Raw genomic sequence first — 17,710 nt, forward strand, 5'->3', positions numbered from 1 at the left:
AGAAAAAAAACATTATAATTCCAACATTCAATGACATTAGGCCTAGGCCTGCTACTCGTGGGAATGGAACATCGTCTCTACTGTTGCTCATGCTTTTCTACAGGACAAATAAATAACTATACTCAGAGGTGCTTGTTAGTGACAGAGGCTTCTTTACCACTTCACCCCCTGTCCCTTTAACAGCCTGTAAATACTGGACATAAAAAGTATTTGAAACTATGCATGCACCCTGCTGAATAACAAAATGGCCATTGTCATTTCATTGTGCTGATCTTGTTCATTTTAGGTATTTGGATGTGCCTGGGGTGTGTATAAAAGACACTTGGGAGCCAGAAATCTTTCTGATTGAGAGGGGGGTCAAATACTTATTTCCCTCATTAAAATGCAAATCAATTTATAACATTTTTGACATGTGTTTTTGTGGATTTTTGTTGTTGTTATTCTGTCTCTCACTGTTCAAATAAATCTACCATTAAAATTATAGACGGATCATTTCTTTGTCAGTGGGCAAACGTACAAAATCAGCAGGGGATCAAATACTTTTTTCCCTCACTGTATATGTGTGTTTTTGCCTGTTGTTTCCACCCGCTAGAGAGAGAGAGGGGAGAGAGAGAGCAAGACAGAGAGAGGGAGAGCGAGCGAGCATGGACCACATGGTTGACTTTTCTGCGACCTTGAAATATTTGGGTTTTTCCAACTGATGATGTCCTAAACCTCATCAGCAAGTCATGCTATTTTGAATAAACAAGGAAGAAAAACACATTCTGAGAAGAGTTGCCAGACAGTAGTGAATTTAGAGAATTCTACAAGAATTCAAAACCCAAAGATTCCACTCGTTACTGTCGTCAATCAAATTCATCTTCAATCTATTTTCTTTTCATTACACTGTCTTACCTGCGCTAAACAGCCAGACACAAAAACAAACAGTTTTCATTCCCAGCATATTGAACTGTTGGAAGTTTTAATAGCTTTGGCATTAAATAAGGTACCTTCAATAAGCAAAGTATTTGAGGGTCTTTCCAAGACCTTATCTTAATTACAATATATAGACTTTAATGCCTCATTGGTTTAGGTTCAATAGATTAAAGTCTGTCGATATCAATTGCTTAGATCTGTGATCCGGTAGAAGTGAAGTCATATATTCAGTAGTCAACATTATATAATTAAGTGTCACATCCTAATTAATTTAGGTTATCTGAGTGACAGGTTCACCTCTGGAGAAAATTCATTCGACAAAAGAATAACAACTTTAATGTAGCCAACTGCCCAAACATTTCCTTCATATGGAAAATTAACACTAACTCTGGCTTCTTAAACACTGCTTTGGATGCAATGCACACTGTGACAAGACAGCTTTCCGTCTTCTGGTTTGCACTCTTTAGTTGCCCTGGATACAATGGCATCCAAATAGAGGGATAATGACAACACGACCAGAGGGAAGGAGGAGGCAGGAATAAGGATTGGGTCAGGGAGGTTCAGTTTTCAGTATGGTCTGTAATGTGAGACTCCGAAGAAAAAAAAGAAGCATCAGCACATTCCTCTCAGCCTGGGTTTTAGACAGAAAAAAATACGACTGACTGTTCATGTACGTGGTTTCTCAGCCTAGTCTCGATGGATAAACCAAAAGCCAGGCAATTTACTGGTCTAACTGTTCTGCAGCCGCAGGAGAGTTTGGGTAGTGTGGGGGTTGGCTGCAATCTCCAACCCTCTGGTAATTTCCCAGTGTCATCACTGTGTCAGGTCATTATGGTCATCCGGTTAAAAATGCTCTGATTTCAGGAATAACAGGGATTAAACAGGAAATGGGAATTGTTTTTCGAATTAGGTATTTTTCAGACAAAAGGCCACAACGAGAAAGCTATCTCAGAAACCTTTTGGGAATACTGGGCAGCTACTTGAGGATATTTCACAGGGTATTTTATGTTAATACACATCCTAGCTGTCCTTATAAATCACGTTCCTCTCACAATGTAGGCTGCCTAGCTCCCTCCCTACACCTGGGCCATATTGTTTTGGCTTTGGGCTGTGAAAACAGCTTCACCATAGTTAGTGGGGCTAGGCTGTGATTTATGCTGATAAAGGCCTCCGAGTCGTTGATGTGCTTGCCGGGGCCAAAATCTCAGCCCTTATCGGCCATGTGTTCTCTCTTCCCCGGGAGAGGAGGGGCATGCCCTGGCCTGCAATCTCTGCCACATCCCCTCTAGTTCTGCAAGCACAGGGGAAAAATTGAGAATACATGTCAATTATACAGCTGGAACTGTTCATGCCGCTATTTTTGGTGTATTACAGTCATTACATCAAAAAAGAAGGGATTTCACTTTGATGATGAATATTCCCATAGCCATAGACGAGCATGAACAATATGTTTGCTGGTCAGAGTTGTCTTCTGATCTCATGATGTATAACTGTGTAATTAGCTAGAAGTACAATTACATGTTATTATGACATATAGACAATGTTGCATAACACATTCCTGGTTAAAGTTGGGTGGAGATTATCATTCTTTTTGGTGACAATTTGAGCTCTGAAGGAATATGCAGTATTTGACAAATGAGGTGTTCCAAGACTATACTAACAACCTGTTTGGTAGCAGCTACGCTTCCTGGGGTCCGTCAAAATGAAGGCAGTTATATCATTTTAAAAAGATTACAATACATTCACAACAGATTTCACAACACATTAACATGTTTCTTTAAACAGCCACTTCAAACTTTAGCCACTGCTAGCTAAAAATGGATGAGAATCAAATCTGCACAGCACACACAAAAAACATATCAAATTCTACTACCACATATCTACAACACAAAATCCATGTGTACGTGTGTATAGTGTGTATGCTATCGTGTGTGTGTGTGTATGCATAATTCTGTAACTATGTTTCTGTTGCTACACATTCCCCGTTGTTCCTTAAAGTGTATTTTTATACTTTTTTTCAAATCAAATTTTACTGCTTGCATGAGTTACTTGATATGGAATGGAGTTCAATGTAGTCATTTCTCTATGCAGCACTGTGCACCTCCCATAGTCTGTTCTGGACTTGGGGAATGTGAAGAGACCTCTGGTGGCATGTCTTGTGGGGTATGCATGGGTGTCCGAGCTGTGCGCCACTAGTTCAAAAAGACAGCTCATTGCATTCAATATGTCAATACCTCTCATAAATACAAGTAGTGATGAAGTCAATCTCTCCTCCACTTTGAGCCAGGAGAAATTGACATGCATATCATTAATGTTAGCTCTCTGTGTACATCTAATGGCCAGCCGTACTGCCCTGTTCTGAGCCAATTGCAATTTTTCTAAGTCCCTCTTCGTGGCACCTCTCCACACAACTGAACAGTAGTCCAGGTGTGACAAAACTAGGGCCTGTAGGACCTGCCTTGTTTATAGTGCTGTTAAGAAGTTAGAACTGCACTTTATTATGGACAGACTTCTCCCCATCTTAGCTACTGTTGTAACAATATGTTTTGACCATGACAGTTTACAATCCAGGGTTACTCCAAGAAGTAGTCACCTCAACTTGCTCAATTTCCACATTATTCATTACAATATTTAGTTGAGGTTTAGGGTTTAGTGAATGATTTGTCCCAAATACAATGTTTTGCAGTGTATAGTGTTGAGTCATCCGCATACATAGACACACTGGCTTTACTCGTTAGTAAAGATTGAAAGAAGTAAGGGGCCTAGACAACTGCCCTGGCGAATTCCTTATTCTACCTCATTTATGTTGGAGAGACTTTGTTATAGAAATCCATATGATTTATATGTTTATGGTAATGGTAAGATAATGACTAAATGATTTATACGTTCAAATTAATGTTAAGGCAATAACTAACAGTATTCCACCCTGTCACTGTATAATGAAGTGAAATGTGTTTGAATCCTAAGACTAGAATTCTTGAATGAATGTGCATAGGAATAGAGGAACTGTTAACTTCTTATGGTATAGGGTACGCTTCCAAAATGCAGCGCGGCAAATTCAAATAAAATTATATAAAAATCTAACTTTCATTAAATCACACATGTAAGATACTAAATTAAAGCCACACCAGCCATCATGTCAGATTTTAAAAAGGCTTTTCGGTGAGAGCATAAGAAGCTATTGATGATAGCACAACAGTAAACAAAGAGGGTAGCATATTTCAACCCTGCAGGCGCTACACAAAATGCAGAAATAAAATATAAAACATGCCTTACCTTTGACGAGCTTCTTTTGTTGGCACTCCAATATGTCCCATAAATATCACAATTGGTCCTTTTGTTCGATTAATTCCGTCCATATATATCCAAAATGTCCATTTATTTGGCGCGTTTGAACCAGAAAAAAACAGCTTCCAAATTGCGCAACGTCACTACAAAATATTTCAAAAGTTGCCTGTAAACTTTGCCAAAACATTTCAAATTACTTTTGTAATACAACTTTAGGTATATTTAAACGTTAATAATTTATCAAATTGAAGACGGGTCTATACAGGAAGACAACAAACCAAGCTACTTTTCAAGTCTTGCGCAACTCTCAACAGTGTTACGCAGTTCCTAGATGGCCGTACTTCTTCATTGAACAAAGGAATAACCTCAAACAAATTCCAAAGACTGGTGACATCCAGTGGAAGCGGTAGGAACTGAAAACAAATACTTATTTTCCACCATAATTTGCAAATAAATTTATTAAAAATCCTACAATGTGATTTTATGGATTTTTTTTCTCTCATTTTGTCTGTCATAGTTGAAGTGTACCTATGATGAAAATTACAGGCCTCTCTCATCTTTGTAAGTGGGAGAACTTGCACAATTGGTGGCTGACTAAATACTTTTTTGCCCCACTGTATACTAGGATGTGTAGTGTTAGCATTTGTTGCTGGCATGTCATGCCTAAGTTTGCTAATCTTGCCAATTAAAAAAATCATTAAAGTAGTTGGCAATATCAGTGGGGTTTGTGATGAATGAGCCATCTGATTCAATGAATGATGGAGCTGAGTTTGCCTTTTTGCCCAAAATTTTATTTAAGGTGCTCCAAAGATTTTTGCTATAATTCTTTGTCATTTATCTTTGTTTCATAGTGTAGTTACTTCTTCTTTTTATTCCGTTTATTCATGTGATTTTTCAATTTGCAAATTGTTTGAGCAGCCAGACTTATTTGCCATTCCTTTTGCCTCATCCCTCTCAACCATACAATTTTTTAATTCCTCATCAATCCACAGAGATTTAACAGTTTTTACAGTCATTTGTTTAATTGGTGCATGCTTATTAGTAACTGGGATAAGCAATTTCATAAACGTGTCATGTGCAGCGTCTGGTTGCTCCTCATTACATACCACATACTAACAAATATTCTTTATATAGGAATCACTACTAAACTTATTGTATGACCTCTTATACACTATATTACGCCCAACCTTTGGAACTTTGTTTTTCCCAGATAAGATGCTAGTATATTGTGATCACTACAGCTGATGAATTTGCATACTCAAGCCCTTAACCAACAATGCAGTTTTAAGAAAATACCCCAAAAAAGTAAGAGATAAGAATAACAAATAATGAAAGAGCAGCAGTAAATAACAATAGGCTATAAACAGGGGGTACATTCTGCATAGAATTAAAAAGGTTTTGTCAGATATTATTCATCCTAATCAGACAGGTTTTTTACATGGGCGATACATTTTTGGAGAATCTCTTATAAAATGGGTTAAAGTTATGTATCGTAACCCTAGGTGTAAAATAGTAAATAATGGCTACATCTCAGAAAGTTTTAAACTGCCAAGTTGTCCACTATCGTCATATCTATTTATTATTGCCATCAAAATGTTAGCTGTTAAAATTAGATCCAACAATAATATTAAGGGATTAAAAATCCATGTCATTGTACGCTGATGATTCATGTTCTCTTTTAAAACCACAATTAGAATCCCTCCACACGCTCATAGAGGATCGTGATACTTTTTCTAACCTCTGGATTTAAAAAACCTTTTACACTACCGTGTAGTTTACCAATAAAATGGTTGACGGGGATGTGGACATACTCGGTATACATATCCCGAAAGAAAGAAATGATCTCACTCCAATACATTTTTATAGAAAGTTAGCAAAAATAAGTAAATAAAAAAAATAAAAAAAGATCATGCTACCATGGAAAGGAAAATACCTGTCTATTTGTGGAAAAATCACCCTGATGAACTTTTTAGTAATATCACAGTTTACCTATTTGCTTATGGTTTTGCCTACACCTAGTGACGTGCTTTTTGAATGATATGAACTTTTTTTTCTTAAAAATATTCAATTTATTTGGAATGGCATGCCAGACAAAATTAAAAGCCCCTATTTATATGATGAAAATAAATTCGGGGGGGATTAAATATTAAAGCATTAGACCTCTCACTAAAGGCATCAGTCATACAAAAGTTATACTTAAATCCAAAATGGTTTTCTAGTAAATTAGTAAGACTGTCTCACTCCATGTTCAAGAATGGCCCTTTCCCCTTTATTCGGATTACAACTGCTCACTTTCAGGTATTTGAAAATGAAATAATCTACACAATATCATTATTTTTTAAACAAGCCTTAGAAAGTTGGTTGCAATTTCAGTTTAATCCACCTGGAAAGACAGAACAAATAATACAACAAATATTATGGTTAAACTCAAATATTCTAATTGATAAAAAACATATTTTTCTATAAAATATCTTTAAAAGGCATAATCTTTGTAAAATACATCATAAATAGGAGTGGTGGAGTTATGTCACACATGCAGCTAACACAGACATATGGAAATGTCTGCTCTACCCAAAACTACAGGCAACTAATTGCAGCAGTACCCCAAAAATGGAAGAGGCAAGTGCAAGGGGGAAAAAGTAAGGCCCTGTATTAAAGACCAAAAATGGTTAAAGAAATTGTGATAAATAAAAATGTATACCAGTGTCATTTAAGGACCATATAAATTGCGAAATATTTGGTAAGAGATTTTCAAAATACCGATTCCATGGCACATAGTCTATGAATTGACACGCAAAACGACGCCGGATTCAGAACTTCAAATTAATATACAAAATTCTGGCAACCAATAGAATGTTATATATATGGGGGATACAATCTTCTCAGCTCTGCAGATCATTTATTTTGGTACTGTCCATATGTAGCTCGTTTTTGGTCACAGGTCCAGGAATGGCTGAAGAATTGCAACATTTACCTAGAACTAACGCTGCAGATAGCAATACTGGGTGATTTGAAAAGTCATAGTCAATCGATCAATAATATAATCATTATTTTAGCAAAAATGTTTATCTTGAATTTACTATCTGTAGAAGCTATGAGAACAGAAAGGTTCAGTACTATTCTGAAGCATCACAGCACAATTGGAAAATATATGGCAAATAGAAATCCAAAATAGATGGTGTTAAGAGATAGATGGGAGGGGTTGAAGGGGAATGAAGGGTGGGACTAATAACAACAAGATAACCAATGTAAAACATACAGGGTCTGTCAAATGTTTATAGGTTTTGAAATGTTGTGGTTTTGAAATGTTGTCAAATAGCATAGTTACAAATAAAAATCAAACTGGATGGACATCAGAAATAGAGGAATGCCAGGATGAAAACAACAAAAACAACAACATGTAACTATTGTAAAATAGATTGTGCCTGTAAAATGAGTATAGTATGTATAAACTGAAAGTAAAAGCACAAGTGTTATTGTTTATTAGTTTACTCCAATTGGGGGAGGGGTGGTAGGGTTTGCGGGGAATAATAAAGGTATATTCTAAAAAAGTGTGTGTATGTGTGTATGTATGTATGTATGTATATGTGTATGTGTATGTATGTATATATTTGTTTATATGTATGAACGTTTATGTATATATATACTGTTGAAGTCGGAAGTTTACATACACTGAGGTTGGAGTCATTAAAACTCGTTTTTCATCCACTCCACAAATTTCTTGTTCACAAACTATAGTTTTGGCAAATCGGTTAGGACATCTACTTTGTGCATGACACAAGTAATTTTCCCAAAAACTGTTTACAGACAGATTACTTCAATTATAATTCAGTGGGTCAGAAGTTTACATACATTAAGTTGTCTGTACCTTTTATAGAAGCTTCTGATAGGCTAATTGACATCATTTGAGTCAATTGGAGGTGTACCGTTGGATGTATTTCAAGGCCTACCTTCAAACTCCTTGCTTGGCATCATGGGAAAATCAAAAGAAATCAGCCAAGACCTTAGAAAAAAAAATGTTGGACCTCCACAAGTCTGGTTCATCATTGGGAGCAATTTCCAAACGCCTAAAGGTACCACGTTCATCTGTACAAACAATAGTACGCAAGTATAACCACCATGGGACCATGCAGCCGTCAAACCGCTCAGGAAGGAGACGCGTTCTGTCTTCTAGAGATGAACGTACTTTGGTGCGAAAAGTGCAAATCAATCCCAGAACAACAGCAAAGGACCTTGTGGAGATGCTGGAGGAAACAGGTGCAAAAGTATTTATATCCACAGTAAAACAAGTCCTATATTGACATAGCCTGATTGGCCGCTTAGCAAGGAAGAAGCCACTGCTCCAAAACCGCCATTAAAAAAAGCCAGACTACGGTTTGCAACTGCACGTGGGGACAAAGATCGTACCTCTGGTATGATGAAATAAAATTAGAACTCTATGGCCATAATGACCACCGCTATATTTGGAGGAAAAAGGGGGATGCTTGCAAGCCGAAGAACACCATCCCAACCGTGAAGCACGGGGGTGGCAGCATCATGTTGTGGGGGTGGCAGCATCATGTTGTGGGGGTGCTTTGCTGCAGGAGGGACAGGTGCACTTCACAAAATAGATTGCATCATGAGGAAAGAAATGATGTGGATATATTGAAGCAACATCTCCAGACATCAGTCAGGAAGTTAAGGCTTGGTCGCAAATGGTTCTTCCAAATGGACAATGACCCCAAGCATACTTCCAAAGTTACGGCAAAAGAACATCAAAGTCAAGGTATTTAAGTGGCCATCACAAATCCCTGCCCTCAATCCTATAGGAAATTTATGGGCAGAACTGAAAAAGCGTGTGCGAGCAAGGAGGCCTACAAACCTGACTCAGTTACACCAGCTCTGTCAGGACGAATGGGCCAAAATTCACCCAACTTATTGTGTGAAGCTTGTGGAAGGCTACCCGAAACGTTTGACCCAAGTTAAACAATTTAAAGGCAATGCTACCAAATACTAATTGAGTGTATGTAAACTTCTGACCCACTGGGAATGTGATGAAAGAAATAGAAGCTGAAATAAATCATTCTCTCTACTATTATTCTGACATTTCGCATTCCTAAAATGAAGTAGTGAACCTAACTGACCTAAAACAGGGAATTTTTACTTGGATTATATGTCAGGAATTGTGAAAAACTGAGTTCCGATTTCAACTGTATATGTATATGGATATGTGTATGTATGTACTGTATGTATATATATATATATATACTAACCCCAAAAAATATATGGGGGATAGAAAATTATGCAGACAATTACACTGATGGAAGCAACAATCTATCCGCTATATTAAAGCTGATCCACCCCATAAAGAAAAATAAAATAAAGAAATGTAGGTAATATGTACATGTAGGTAGAGTTATTAAAGTGACTATGCATAGGTAATAACAGAGAGTATCAGTAGCGTAGAAGGGGGGGGGGGGCAATGCAAATAGTCTGGGTAGCCATTTGATTAGCTTTTCTGGAGTCTTATGGCTTGGGGGTAGAAGCTGTTTTAGAACCCTCTTGGACCTAGACTTGGAGCTCCGGTATCGCTTACCGGGCAGTAGCAGAGAGAACAGTCTATGACTAGGGTGGCTGGAGTCTTTGATAAGTTTTAGGGCCATCCTCTGACAACGCCTGGTATAGAGGTCCTGGATGGCAGGAAGCTTGGCCCCGGTGATGTACTGGGCCGTTCGCACAACCCTCTGTTGTGCATTGCGACTGGATGCTGAGCGGTTGCCATACCAGGCAGTGACGCAACCAGTCAGGATGCTCTCGATGGTGCAGCTGTAAAACCTTTTGAGGATCTGAGGACCCATGCCAAATCTTTTCAATTTCCTGAGGGGGAATATTTTTTGTCATGCCCTCTTCACGACTGTCTTGGTGTACTTGAACCATGTTAGTTTGTTGGTGATGTGGATGCCAAGGAACTTGAAGCTCTCAACCTGCTCCACTACAGCCCGTTGATGAGAATGGGGGCGTGCTCAGTCCTCCTTTTCCTGTTGTCCACAATCATCTCCTTTGTTTTGATCACGTTGAGGGAGAGGTTGTTGTCCTTTCCCCACACGGTCAGGCCTCTGACCTCCTCCCTATAGGCTGTCTCATCGTTGTTGGTGATCAGGCCTACCACTGTTGTGTCAACAGCAAACTTAATAATGGTGTTGGAGTCGTGCCTGTCCGTGCAGTTATGAGTGATCAGGGAGTACAGGGGGGACTGAGCATGCGCCCCTGAGGGGCCCCCGCGTTGAGGATCAGCGTGCCGGATGTGTTGTTACCTACCCTTACCACCTGGGGGCGGCCTGTCCGGAAGTCCAGGATCCTGTTGCAGAGAGAGGTGTTTAGTCCCAGGGTCCTTAACTTAGTGATGAGCTTTGAGGGCACTATGGTGTTGAACGCTGAGCTGTTGTCAATAAATAACATTCTCACATAGGTGTTCCTTTTTTCCAGGTGGGAAAGTGCAGTGTGGAGTGCAATAGAGATTGAATCATCTGTGGATCTGTTGGTGCGGTATGCAAATTGGAGTGGGTCTAGGGTTTCTAGGATAATGGTGTTGATTTGAGCCATGGCCAGCCTTTCAAAGAATTTCATGGCTACAGAGATGAGAGCTACGGGTCGGTAGCCATTTAGGCAGGTTATTTTTGTGTTTTTGGGCATAGGGACTATGGTAGTATGCTTAAAATATGTTGGTATTACAGACTCAGACAGGGAGAGGTTGAAAATGTCAGTGAAGACACTTGCCTGTTGGTCAGCGCATGCTCGGAGTATACGTCCTGGTTATCCGTCTGGCCCTGTGGCCTTGTGAATGTTGACCTGTTTAAAGGCCTTACTCACATCCGCTACGGAGAGCGTGATCACACAGTCGTCCAGAACAGCTGATGCTCTAATACATGTTTCAGTGTTACTTACCTCGAAGCGAGCATAGAAGTTATTTAGTTTGTCTGGTAGGCTGGTGTCACTTGGCAGCTCTCTGCTATCCTTCCCTTTGTAGCCTGTAATAGTTTGCAAGCCCTGCCACATCCGACGAGCGTCAGAGCCGGTGTAGTACGATTCGATCTTAGTCCTGTATTGATGCTTTGCTTGTTTGATGGTTTGTCTGAGGGCATAGTGACATTTCTTATAAGCTTCTGGGTTAGAGTCCTGCTCCTTGAAAGCATCAGCTCTACCCTTTAGCTCAGTGCGAATGTTGCCTGTAATCGATGGCTTCTGGTTGGGGTATGTACAGTACGTACAGTCACCCTGGGGACGACGTCCTTGATGCACTTATTGACAAAGCCAGTGACGGATGTGGTGTACTCCTCAATGCCATTGGAAGAATCCCGGAACATATTCCAGTCTGTGCCAGCAAAACAGTCCTGTAGTTCAGCATCTGCTTCATCTGACCACTTTTTTTATAGACTGAGGCATTGGTGCCTCCTGCTTTAATTTTTGCTTGTAAGCCGGAATCAGGAGGATAGAATTATGGCCAGATTTGCCAAATGGAGGGCGAGGGAGAGCTTTGTACGCATATCTGTGTGTTGAGTAAAGGTGGTCTAGAATTTTTTTTCTCCCTCTGGTTGCACATTTAACATGTTGATAGAAATTAGGTAAAACTGATTTAAGTTTCCCTGCATTAAAGTCCCCGGTCTCTGGGAGCACCGCCTCTGGATGAGTGTTTTCCTGTTTGCTTATGGCGGTATACAGCTCATTGAGTGCGGTTCTAGTGCCAGCATCAGTCTGTGGTGGTATGTAGACAGCTACAGATGAACTCTTTCGGTAGATAGTGGGGTCTACAGCTTATCATGAGATACTCTACCTCAGGTGAGCAAAACCTCGAGACTTCCTTAGATATTGTGCACCAGCTGTTGTTTACATATATGCATAGGCACCCGCCCCGAGGCTGCTGTTCTATCCTGCCGATAAAGTGTATAACCCGCCAGCATGTTCTTAATGTCGTCGTTCAGCTACGACTCAATGAAACATAAGATATTACAGTTTTTAATGTCCCGTTGGTAGGATATACGTGATTTTAGGTTGTCCCATTTGTTTTCCAGTGATTGAACGTTAGCTAGCAGGATCGAAGGCAAATGTAGATTAGCCACTTATTGCCTGATCCTCACAATGCACCCTGATCTTTTTCCACAAAATCTCAGTTTCCTTCTCCAGCGAATGCCGGGGATCTGGGCCTGGTTGGGTGTCTGTAGTATCGCAGTTCTGATGTCCTGAAGCTTTTTTTCGGTCATAAGAGATGGTTGCATCAACATTATGTACAAAACAAGTTATGAACAATGCGAAAAAACAAACAAAATAGCAAGGTTCGTTAAGAGCCGATAAGACGACAGCCATCCCCTCTGGCGCCATCTTCATTTAATTCTAGTGCTGTTTGTAACTACCCTGGTAGGTTGACTGATAACCTGAACCAGGTTGTAGGCACTAGTTATAGTTTAAGGATTTCTCTTGAGTGGGCAGCCTGATGAAAGCCAGTCAATATTTAAATCACCCAGAAAGCATACCTCTTTGTTGATATCACATACTTTATCAAGCATTTCACACGTTATCCAAATACTAACTGTTAGCACTTGGTGGTCTATCGCAGCTTCCCACCAGAATGGGCTTTAGGTGATGCAGATGAACCTTATCCATATTACTTCAATAGTATGTAACATGTAACATGTGGTTCAGAATATAAACGGCCACATCTCCACCTTTGGCATTTCTGTATTTTCTGTAGATCGTATAACCATGTATTGCTATCACTGTATCAGCAAAGGAGTTATCTAAGTGAGTTTCAGAGATGGTCAGAATATGAATGTCATCTCCTACCAGCAAATTATTGATTTCATGAACCTGGTTTCTGAAGCTACATATGTTAACGAGGGCTATTTTTTAGCACTTTTCTGGGATGCTTGTTTTTATTGCTTATTGGGAAATTTAGCAGGGATAAACATACTCACGTTATTTATGTTAGTGCAGGGTGAGCTGCACACAGTGGACTTCCTACTAGGGCACACTGTCTCAGTGCTAACAGTATCACTCTGGTTCATTGGCACATGATTACTGCATACAATAGCTGTGGGATCAGCAGAGACATTCAGGGAAGTAAGAGGGACATACATTAGATTACTTCTATTGTGTCTTCCAACGCCCCTAGCATAATGCTGAAGCATTATGACAACTCAGCGACACAATGGTAGTGATTAATTAAATGAGCTGGGCTTGGGTCATTGATAAGTCATTGTCTTATCATTGTGAAATGCTGCAACCTGGTCTCAGAGCCTCAGAGCCATATTATTCTGTATTTGATTCCATGTCACTCCAGTTAGTAGGATGTGTTACGTTTCGTATGGTATGTATTAATTTGTGGATGTCCATCGGCCGTTTCGTATGATATGTTAGGAATTCCAATTCGCATTATATGTTACACATTTGCAAAACATGTGAAATGTTATGAATTCTAGCTAGGTGGCTAATGTTAGCTAGGCTAGTGGTAAAGGTTAAGTTTAGGAGTTAGGTTAAAGGGTTAAGGTTAGGGTTATGGGAAGAGTTAGCTATAAAGGTTAAGGTTAGAGTAAGGGATAGCTAAAATTGTTACGATTAGGGGAAGGGTTAGCTAACATGCTAAGTAGTTGCAAAGTAGCTAAAATGCAGAAAATAGTTAAAAAGTTGCTAATTAGCAAAAATACTAAAGTTGTCAGTGAAAAGATTTGAACTCACAACCTTTGGGTTGCTAGAAGTTTGCATTATACACCCACCCACCCAACTTTTGTGTTTGCCTTAAGTAAACATCTGTCTCATGGTACCATACCAAATCAAATCAAATCAAATTGAATTGGCCACATACACATATTTAGCAGATGTTATTATGGGTGGAGCTAAAGCTTATGTTTCAAGTTCCAACAGTGCAGTAGTATCTAACAATTCACAACAATACACAAATCTAAAAGTAAAAGAATAGATTGTAACATTTCATACTAATTTGAGTGTCCCGGATTAGGGCTGTTGCGGTGACCGTATTACTGCCACACTTGCTGTCACAAGTCATGAAGGCAGTCAAATTCCACGTGACTGTTTAGTCATGGTAATTAGGCTTCTCCAAACTCCGATGCTGCTGATGGTCATTAGTAGCCTACAAAACTTGCTAACTGCCTGCTACTCAGCACTCTACTGTCCCTCTAATCACTCTGACATCAATGGAAAATCTAATGAAACACTTCATGAGAGCCCATGAGCTCATGTTGAGCAACACTTCTATAAGCTATGCAATTGCGTGAGAAAACAGAGTGATGGCCTCTATTAAAAAGAGGAGGATCCAATCAGCTTTCTTTAAGCTAGGTCTACTATATTTATTTCTCAGCTTTCCTAATATTAAGCACATTGCTTATCTTTACAACAGGAGTATAGCATACCTGGCTGGAATGAAAATGAACCACTGGAAAAGCGTCCTCCATTCGCTATTTAAGTGCATAGATGACATGTATTTTTTCCGCTGCCCCTGTTTCGAGACAGGTGCATGATAATGGTCCATTCTAAATCAAAACAAATTTCACAAAGATATTATTTTGTTTTTGTAAAGACAATAAGATTAAATCAAGAATAGTCTGATGGGTGACAATATTAGCCTATCACTTGTGAATTATATATTATTACTTGTAAATGATGCCCAGCATTAGGCAAGAAACAACTTTTTCGAATCATAGTCGCACACCTCATGTAGCCTAGCTCATAGGCCTATATGTTTGATAAGGTTTGTATCACAACTAAAGTAGCCAAATAACTTCTTAAAATGAAGCACATTAATATGCTTTACAAGGGGTTTAGAGCTTAACTGGTATACATAAGCAGCGAGTGAGTTTCAAATTCGGGGAAGATCATTTTCACCATAAAAATGCACCTTTATAATAACATGCATAATCGCATTTGCGGTCACTTTTGACAATGGTGTTGTCCTGTTAATGGAACATTCGTGCATATTGCCTACTGCTATGTGCACATTACTGCGCAGTTAATGTGAAGAAATAGCTTAAAAGTTTATTAACATTTAAAGTTAAACGTTCTGATCTGTTGCATGAGCCACATTGTATTTTTGATGCTAGTATTCATTTGCCATCTATTGCTTCCCATAACTGTCCCAGACTATGTTTGTAATATTTATTTATTTGTGCAGAATCGAATAGGTAGATTTTTGTACTATGGGGGATAGTAGATTGATACAGTGCATTGCGAAAGTATTCGGCCCCCTTGAACTTTGCGACCTTTTGCCACATTTCAGGCTTCAAACATAAAGATATAAAACTGTATTTTTTTGTGAAGAATCAACAACAAGTGGGACACAATCATGAAGTGGAACGACATTTATTGGATATTTCAAACTTTTTTAACAAATCAAAAACTGAAAAATTGGGCGTGCAAAATTAATCAGCCCCCTTAAGTTAATACTTTGTAGCGCCACCTTTTGCTGCGATTACAGCTGCAAGTCGCTAGGGGTATGTCTCTATCAGTTTTGCACATCGAAAGACTGAATTTTTTTCCCATTCCTCCTTGCAAAACAGCTCTAGCTCAGTGAGGTTGAATGGAGAGCATTTGTGAACAGCAGTTTTCAGTTCTTTCCACAGATTCTCGATTGGATTCAGGTCTGGACTTTGACTTGGCCATTCTAACACCTGGATATGTTTATTTTTGAACCATTCCATTGTAGATTTTGCTTTATGTTTTGGATCATTGTCTTGTTGGAAGACAAATCTCCGTCCCAGTCTCAGGTCTTTTGCAGACTCCATCAGGTTTTCTTCCAGAATGGTCCTGTATTTGGCTCCATCCATCTTCCCATCAATTTTAACCATCTTCCCTGTCCCTGCTGAAGAAAAGCAGGCCCAAACCATGATGCTGCCACCACCATGTTTGACAGTGGGGATGGTGTGTGTTCAGGGTGATGAGCTGTGTTGCTTTTACGCCAAACATAACGTCTTGCATTGTTGCCAAAACGTTAAATTTTGGTTTCATCTGACCAGAGCACCTTCTTCCACATGTTTGGTGTGTCTCCCAGGTGGCTTGTGGCAAACTTTAAACGACACTTTTTATGGATATCTTTAAGAAATGGCTTTCTTCTTGCCACTCTTCCATAAAGGCCAGATTTGTGCAATATACGACTGATTGTTGTCCTATGGACAGAGTCTCCCACCTCAGCTGTAGATCTCTGCAGTTCATCCAGAGTGATCATGGGCCTCTTGGCTGCATCTCTGATCAGTCTTCTCCTTGTATGAGCTGAAAGTTTAGAGGGACGGCCAGGTCTTGGTAGATTTGCAGTGGTCTGATACTCCTTCCATTTCAATATTATCGCTTGCACAGTGCTCCTTGGGATGTTTAAAGCTTGGGAAATCTTTTTGTATCCAAATCCGGCTTTAAACTTCTTCACAACAGTATCTCGGACCTGCCTGGTGTGTTCCTTGTTCTTCATGATGCTCTCTGCGCTTTTAACGGACCTCTGAGACTATCACAGTGCAGGTGCATTTATACGGAGACTTGATTACACACAGGTGGATTGTATTTATCATCATTAGTCATTTAGGTCTACATTGGATCATTCAGAGATCCTCACTGAACTTCTGGAGAGAGTTTGCTGCACTGAAAGTGAAGGGGCTGAATAATTTTGCACGCCCAATTTTTCAGTTTTTGATTTGTTAAAAAAGTTTGAAATATCCAATATCGTTCCACTTCATGAATGTGTCCCACTTGTTGTTGATTCTTCACAAAAAAATACAGTTTTATATCTTTATGTTTGAAGCCTGAAATGTGGCAAAAGGTCGCAAAGTTCAAGGGGGCCGAATACTTTCGCAATGCACTGTATAGGCTAGTGCTTTTGCTGTTCATTAGGCCTACTCATCTTGTTGGCTGACAAAAAGTAAATGTGGACAGTTCTTCCAATATCTTCAATATGCACCGTGGAATTGGATAAGGACGCGCTCAGTTGTGTCCCCGATGTGTCTGTCTTCACTTGTGGCCTGTGAGAAAAATGAGTGGAGGTGCTTCAGAGTGCAGCACTCAGGGAGAAGGGCACAACACAGCACCCTGGGCCAAGGGCTCAACGGCCACTAGCTGCAAAAGGCATGGATCTTTTTTGGGTGCATTACGGCCACACAAAGGGGATGCCGTTGTGAAATTTGAGGCATTATCAAGAGCTTGTCAAATTGTGAATGAGAGACTAGTAAAGTGTGTACAGCTTGCGCAAAAAAAGTTCAAGAGTTCATGCTTTTCAAGAAACCTTTTTCAAATCATCACTAGAGTCGCATCATATAGCCTTAGAATGTATTAAAAATCAAAACATATAGCCCAATGTTTGTAGAACAACTAAATTTAGCATATAGGAGTAGCTATTTATTTGTTAATCGCTCAACACAGAATAGCTGCATGTGCGCACTCCCTCAAATTGTTTGGAGAAAATATCCTTTCTATTTTATTCAGCTTTGTTCAGTTGTATTCTACATACTATGAAATAATACAAAATAATGCCACGGACTTC

This window comes from Oncorhynchus mykiss, chromosome 20 (genome assembly GCF_057628025.1).
Source record: "Oncorhynchus mykiss isolate SJ-2025 chromosome 20, ASM5762802v1, whole genome shotgun sequence".
Lineage (NCBI taxonomy): Eukaryota > Metazoa > Chordata > Actinopteri > Salmoniformes > Salmonidae > Oncorhynchus > Oncorhynchus mykiss.